General features: G+C 51.8%; 1 non-coding gene across 1 annotated transcript; it reads right to left on the reverse strand.

Moving 5' to 3' along the window:
- Positions 1-547: 547 nt before the first annotated feature.
- Positions 548-620, reverse strand: Trnaa-cgc (transfer RNA alanine (anticodon CGC)). The gene has a single exon. It is a non-coding gene; the product is annotated as a tRNA-Ala (tRNA).
- Between the last annotated feature and the right edge of the window lie 7133 nt (positions 621-7753).

Raw genomic sequence — 7753 nt, forward strand, 5'->3', positions numbered from 1 at the left:
CAAATGACGATGGCTAAAAAGCCAGTGCCCAATATGCAACTGAGTTAAAATAATCTTCTCCTGGTGGGAGGACCGAGAGGAGGTCGTCCAAGGTGCCGGGAGAGGATTAATAAGCCAAAGCTTATTCCTGTGAAGGGAGGACCATTGGTGATGCCAAAGGAACACCACCTCCTGACAGACGGCAGCACACAGATCATTGGAGGGAATAGAGGTACTCGCGGGCTGAGGTATGAGGACTGCAGCCTTGGCAGCAGCCTCGTTTCTTGGCAGACCGACATGACCAGGGACCCACAGAAACATGACACGGACTCCACCAAGAGTGAACAAGTGACAGTTTTCCTGAACCCACTGCACTAAGGTGGTGGTGGTGGTGGTGGTGGTGGTTGGTTAGTGTTTAACGTCCTGTCGGCAACGAGGTCATTAGAGACGGAGCGCAAGCTCGGGTTAGGGAAGGATTGGGAAGGAAATCGGCCGTGCCCTTTCAAAGGAACCATCTCGGCATTCGACTGAAACGATTTAGGGAAATCACGGAAAACCTAAATCAGGATGGCCGGAGACGGGATTGAACCGTCGTCCTCCCGAATGCGAGTCCAGTGTGCTAACCACTGCACCACCTCGCTCGGTCTGCAGTAAGGGATGAGCAGTGTACAGTGCACAGAGACTTTGGAGGGCGCTGAGTGAGTCTGAGCAGAAGACACAATTGGGAAGGCTGTGTCGCCGGACGTACTCCGTGGCCTGATACAAGGCGAAAAGCTCGGCTGTAAATACTGAGGAGTGGGCTGGAAGCCGATATCTCAACACATGGGTGCCAATGACGACTGCACACCTGACCCCATGGTCAGTCCGAGAGCCATCAATGTATAGAAAGGTACTAGCGCTAAGTTCCATGCGAAGGTCGTGAAATTGAAGACAATACGCCAAGGCTGGAGTAGTACCCTTATGAAACGAATGAAGGCCAAGGTTAACATGGGCCGCTTCACTAAGCCAAGGTGGTGAAGGGTTCACACCCACAGGGAAAGTTGCAGGTAGCGTGACGTTAAGCTGTCGTAGCAAGTTGCGGCCGGAGTGGCCGAGCAGTTCTAGGCGCTACAGTCTGGAACCGCGCGACCGCTATGGTCACAGGTTCGAATCCTGCCTTGGGCATGGATGTGTGTGATGTCCTTCGGTTCGTTAGGTTTAAGTAGTTCTAAGTTCTAGGGGACTGATGACCTCAGAAGTTAAGTCCCATAGTGCTCAGAGCCATTTGAACTGCAGCAAGTGGCGAAAGCAGACTCCAGGAGGTGACAGAAGAGGGACGAACCCCATACTGACAATCTAAGGAATCATCAAAGAAGGAGGAAGGGTGGCCACGTATGGCAAATGGCATGCATATCTGCTGGGAGAAAGTCACGGCAGTAGGACAGTGGCAGTTCAGCATATAGACTCTCAACCAGGCTGGTGTAGAAGGCACCTGTGGCTAAAAGAGGGACATGATAATGGATAGTGTTGAGACGGCGTAAAAGGGATGGGTGTGCAGATGCATAAAGAGAACAGACATAGTCAAGTTTCGAGCGGACAAGGGACTGGTTCAAATGGAGGAGAGTGGTTCGATCGGCACCCCAAGAAGTACCATTGAGGACATGTACGACATTGAGGGGCTGAGTACAGCAGGCTGCCAAGTAAGAGACATGGGAGGATCAAGAGAGTTTCCTATTCAACGAACGGAAGGGCAACAGGCCAAAAGATGTAGATATTGTGGAAGAAACCATGTGCAACGCCAAAAATTCATACACATGGTTTTATCAGAGGAAAAGCGAAAGCCATTGGAGATGCTCCAGGAGTGAAGACGATCAAGACAGCAGCAGTGAGACAGGTCCGGGGAGAACTGCAATAGATGGCAAAATCATCGACAAAGGAGCTGATAGCAAAGAGGATGATGCTCTGGACAGAACCCTGAGGCACAACATTTTCCTGAATAAAGGTGACCGACAAGGTAGAACCCACAAGCACCTTGAAAACTTGGGCTTGTAAAAATGCCCTAAGAAAACGGGGCAGGTGCCCACAGAAGCCCCATGTGTAAAGAGTACGGAGGATACCAGTTCTCCAGCAGGTGTCGTAGGCCTTCTCCAAATCGAAAAACACAGCCACAGTCTGGGATTTCCACAGAAAACCATCCATGACGTGGGTGGAGAAAGTAATGAGATGGTCTACTGCAGAACGTCACGCTCGGAATCAACACTGTGCATTTGTGAGTAAGTGGTGAGATTCAAGCCACCACACCAGTCAGGCATGAATCATATGTTTCATCACCTTGCAAACGCAGCTGGTAAGAGAGATGGGGTGGTAACTAGAAGGAAGGTTTTTGTCCTTACCAGACTTAGTTATGGGTATGACGGTGGCTTCATGCTAGCGTCTAGGAAATGTGCCCTCAGCCCAGATGTGGTTGTAGGTGTTAAGCAGAAAGTGCTTGCCCACAAGAGAGAGGTGCCAACATCTGAATGTCGATAGCATCTGGCCCTGGGGAAGAGTACCGGGATAAACAGAGTATGATTGAAATCCCTCATAGTGAAGGTGGCATTGTAGCACTCACGGTTCAGAGAAGGAAAGGGTATTGCCTGAGCCTCCTATACTCGTTTCCCATGGATAAGGCAGGGTGGTAGTGAGAAGAGCTCAAAACTTCTGCAAAATGGCGGCCCAAGGTGTTGGAGATAGCAACGAGATCCATGATGACATCGGCACCTACAGTCAGGCCAGAAATGGGGGAATGAATCGTGGTTCCAGAGAGCCATCGGAGGTTGGCCCACACGACAGAAGGTGTGGATCTCTTAAAAGAACTAGTGAATGAAATCCAGCTAGCTCGTTTGCTATCCCAAAGAACTTGACGACACTTTGCATGCATCTGTTTATAATGAATGCAGTTTTGCAGTGTAGGGTGGCGGTTAAAAATGCGGAGAGCATGTCTCTGTGCAGGAATTACGTCACGACACGCCTCAGTCCACCAAGGGACTGGGACATTACATGCTACAGAGGAAGTGCGAGGAATGGAACGTTCTGCAGCAGTAAGGATAACATTGGTGAGATAATCCACCTGGTCATCACAACCAAGGAAATCTTGTGCTGCGAAGGTCGCCAGGGAGAAGTAAAGCTGCCAGTCAGCCTTAGTAAGCTGTGATTTGGGCATGCATGTGGATGGGGTAGGAGTCAGCAGACAGAGAGCACACAGGAAATGGTCGCTCAAGTAGGTGTCAGAAAGAACAGACCACTCAAGACAATGGGCAAGCTGGGCAGCGCAAAAGGATAGGTCAAAATGGGAATAGGTGTGCGAGGAGTCAGAAAGGAAAGTGGGTGCACCAGTGTTAAGGCAGAAGAGGTTGTGCTGGTTAAGAATGTCAGCTATGAGGGCACCTCTGGAGGGTCCTGGGAGAACCCCACAGGGGATGATGCGCATTAAAGTCACTGAGTAGCAATAAAGGTGAAGGTAGCTGCCCAATAAGCTGAAGGAAGTCTGCCCTGGTGACACTGAAGGATGGAGGGACATGAATGGTACAGAGGGAGAAAGTCAGGTGGGGAAAGAAAAGGCAAATGGCAACAGCTTGAAGACTGGTAGTCAGGGAGATGGGTTGACTATGAAGGTCATCCTGTATAAGCAGCATGACATCCCCATGAGATGGGATGCCAACCTCAGGGGGAAGGTCAAAACAAATCGGTAAGTAATGTGGAAGCTCAAAGCAGTCTTGAGGGCACAGTTTCGTTTCCTGGAGGCAGAATACAAGGGGATGTAGCGATGTTAGAAGCAGCTGTAAATCCTCTTTATGGTACCGAAGGCCGCGAATGTTCCATTGGAGGACAGTCATGAGGAGGAAGAGATGTAGGGGTATCAACTCGGTGGCCACCAAGGAACAGCCGGTGGAGAGTCTATACTACAGGGCACAGAAGGAGGAGGATCCTGCCCCATGGGGTCCACAGGAGCATCAACGTGCTTGTGCGGTCGGTCAGAGTCCAATGCTGAATAATGGTTGGTGGTGCACACTGGCGAGACAGAGGCCGGCCGGGCTAAGTGAACATGTGGTGACACCGTCGAGCAGGATCTTCGAGTTGGTCAAGGAGAAGACAGTTTGTCTTTAGCGGACTTCTTCAAGCCCTTCTGGTTAGAGGAAGACTTGGGTGTTGTTTGGCTGGTTGGACAGAGGAAGTCTTCTCGGGAGTACTCCTTCTGTCCTTCCCTGCCTGCCGGCTGTGTAGTGGGTAGCTTCGCCCCTTTAGGCGAGAGTTTGACAGTTTGTTGCACAGTGGGATGAGGAGACTGTGATGCTACCTTCACACTGGGTGACTTCACAACATCAGAGCCAACTTTGAGGTCGCATGTCTGCATAGCCATGTCCTTCATGGAGCAAGGGGTAACAAGAACTGAACTATAACTGCCAGACAGGAGAACACAGGGTCTGTGATTAGCCAGTAACTTTCAAGCTACTGGGTAAGGCACTTTTTCCTTTACCCGAATCTTGTGAACAGCCCGCTCATCTAGATACACGGGACAATCCCAGGAGGAGGCGGCATGGCTGCCATTGCAGTTAATACAGTGGGGAGAAGGAGGCAGACATGTGCCCTCATGTGCGTCCCTGCCACAGGTTACGCATTTGGGTGGGTGTTTTTTTTTTGGTGGGGTTTAAGGGCGCTCAACTACTGAGGTCATTAGCGCCCAGTCACTGTTGTTAGAGCACATGGAATCTAGTAAAACTCAAGGGGAGGGGGGGACACCAGAAAGACCTGACAAAGATGCAGATAAAATAAGTAAAAAGGTTAGATGTCTTTGGACAAGCCAGTCAAAGTTATAAAACGCAGAACACGAGCAGCTGCTTGAGCGTCATCAGCTAAAATATCTGGTAAAGTAGATGGCAGGGACGGGACAACACGAGATTGACTAAAGCGGGGACACGACAATAAAACATGGCGCACTGTTAATGCCTGACCACAAGGGCACTGCGGGGCTGGGTCACCGGAGAGCAGGTAGCGGTGGCTAAACCGGCAATGCCCAATCCGCAACCTGGTCAGAAGGACCTCCTCTCGCCGAGATGGTCGGGAGGAGGTTGTCCAAGCAGTTGGGAGCGGTTTTACTGCCCGGAGCTTGTTTCCTTGGAGGGATGACCAAGCATCCCACCACAACGACACAAGCCTCTTACAAACATCCCCATGAACGTCAGATGACGGGACACAATGGGAGGCTGGCCGAGGCAGGAGGACTGCAGCCTTGGCTGCAGCATCCACAGCCTCATTCCCAGGCACTCCTACATGTCCGGGAACCCACAGAAAGCTGACAGGAGAACCATTATCAGCGAAAGAATGGAGGGACTGCTGTATCCGTTGAACCAAGGGATGGACCGGATAGGGAGCTCCAAGGCTCTGAAGAGCACTGAGTGAGTCAGAGCAGAGTACATACGATGAATGGCGGTGGTGGCGGGCATACTGAACGGCCTGATGGAGAGCAAAAAGCTCGGCCGTGAAGCTGGAACATTGGTCGAGGAGCTGGTATTTAAAGGTGGCGGCACCGACGACAAAGGCACAGCCGACACCGTAGTCAGTTTTGGAGCCATCGGTGTAAATAAAGGTGTGACCGGCAAGTCGAGCACGAAGTTCGACAAACCGTGAGCAATACACTGCAGCCGGAGTACCCTCCTTCGGGAGTGAGCTGAGGTCGAGATAAATATGAACCGGAGCCTGGAGCCAAGGTGGTGTCGGACTCTCACCCTCTCTGAAGGTGGTAGGGAGGACAAAATCCAATTGTCGAAGCAGGCGACGGAAGCGGACTCCGGGGGGCAGCAGGCCAGACACATACAAACCGTACTGACGGTCGAGAGAATCGGCGAAGAAGGACTGGTAAGAGGGGTGGTCAGGCATAGACAACAGCCGGCAGGTATACCGACACAGCAGTACGTCGGGCCTGTAGGTCAATGGTAATTCGGCAGCTTCAGCATAAAGACTCTCGACAGGACTAGTGTAGAAGGCTCCGGTCACAAGACGTAACCCCCGATGGTGGATGGAGTTGAGACGGCGTAAGAGAGATGGCCGAGCAGACGAAGCTCCCATAATCCAGCTTCGATCGGACTATGGACTGATACAAGCGAAGCCGGACAGTGCGATCTGCTCCCCAAGATGAAGCACTAAGAACTCTGAGGACATTAAGGGAACGTGTACAACGGGCCGCCAAATAAGAGACATGCGGAGACCAACACAGTTTCCTGTCCAACGTGAGCCCTAGAAACTTAGTTGTTTCCATGAATGGGAGAACAACGGGACCGAGATGTCAGGATGGCAGAAGGAACGCTTTATATCGCCAAAAGTTGATACAAACCGTCTTCTCTTCAGAGAACCGGAAGCCATTCGCCACGCTCCATGAGTGTAGGCTGTCTAGACAACGCTGAAGGCAGCGCTCCAGGAGGCATGCTCTCTGGGCACTGCAGTAGATCGCGAAGTCATCGACAAAGAGAGAGCCTGAGACAGTAGGTGGAATGCAATCCATAATTGGATTGATCGCGATGGCAAAAAGGGCTACGCTCAAGATGGAGCCCTGAGGCACTCCGTTCTCCTGGAGGAAGACGTCGGACAATACGGAACCCACACGTACCCTAAACTTTCGATCCGTTAAAAAGGAATCAATAAAAAGGGGCAGGCGACCGCGCAGGCCCCACCTGTGCATAGTGCGGAGGATACCTCCTCTCCAACAGGTATCATAAGCCTTCTCCAAATCGAAGAACACGGCTACCGTTTGGTGCCTTCGCAAAACGTTGTTCATGATGAAGGTCGACAAGGTCACAAGGTGGTCAACAGCGGAGCGGCGGCGACGAAAGCCGCATTGGACATTGGTAAGTAGCCATCGAGATTCAAGAATCCAAACTAACCGAGCATGAACCATGCGCTCCATCACCTTACAGACACAGCTTGTAAGAGAAATTGGGCGGTAACTAGAAGGAAGGTGTCTATCCTTCCTGGGTTTGGGTATAGGAACAACGACGGCGCTGACCATCGGTCCAGACGCGATTGTAGGTACGAAGGAGGAAGCTTTTGCCCGCCGGAGAAAGGTGTGCCAGCATCTGAACGTGAATGGCATCTGGCCCCGGAGCAGAGGACCGGGACAGTGCAAGCGCACATTCGAGTTCCCGCATAGTAAAGGGGGCATTATAAGTTTCCAGATTCAGCGAGAGGAAGGAAGGTCGCCGAGCCTCTTCTGCCTCTTTCCCGGGAAGGAAGGCAGGGTGGTAATGGGCGGAGCTTGAAACCTCTGCGAAAAACCGGCCGAAGGCATTGGAGACAGCCACAGGATCAACGAGGAACTCATTACCTGAGGTCAGGCCAGGTACCGAGGAGTGGGCCTTAATGCCCAACAGCCGGCGCAGGCCACCCCATACGACAGAAGAGGGAGTAAAACTGTTAAAGGAGCTGGTGAAAGAGGCCCAACAAGGTTTTTTGCTGTCTTTGATGACTCTACGGCATTGCGCTCGGAGTTGTTTGTATCCAATACAATTTGCCAACGTAGGACGGCGGCGAAAGGTGCGTAAAGCACGTAGTCGAGCACGGATAGCGTCTGTACAAGCCTCGTTCCACCAGGGGACGGAAACGCGACGTGAAGAAGAGGTAGTACGAGGAATGGAACATTCGGCAGCATTGATGACAACAGCCGTGTGGTATTCGACCTGACTGTCACAACTGAGAAAATCGTGGTCCGGAAAGGTCGCCAGGGAGGAGTAAAGTCCCCAGTCAGCTTTCGGTATGTTCCAGC

This window comes from Schistocerca serialis, chromosome 4 (assembly GCF_023864345.2).
Source record: "Schistocerca serialis cubense isolate TAMUIC-IGC-003099 chromosome 4, iqSchSeri2.2, whole genome shotgun sequence".
In the NCBI taxonomy this organism is placed as follows: domain Eukaryota; kingdom Metazoa; phylum Arthropoda; class Insecta; order Orthoptera; family Acrididae; genus Schistocerca; species Schistocerca serialis.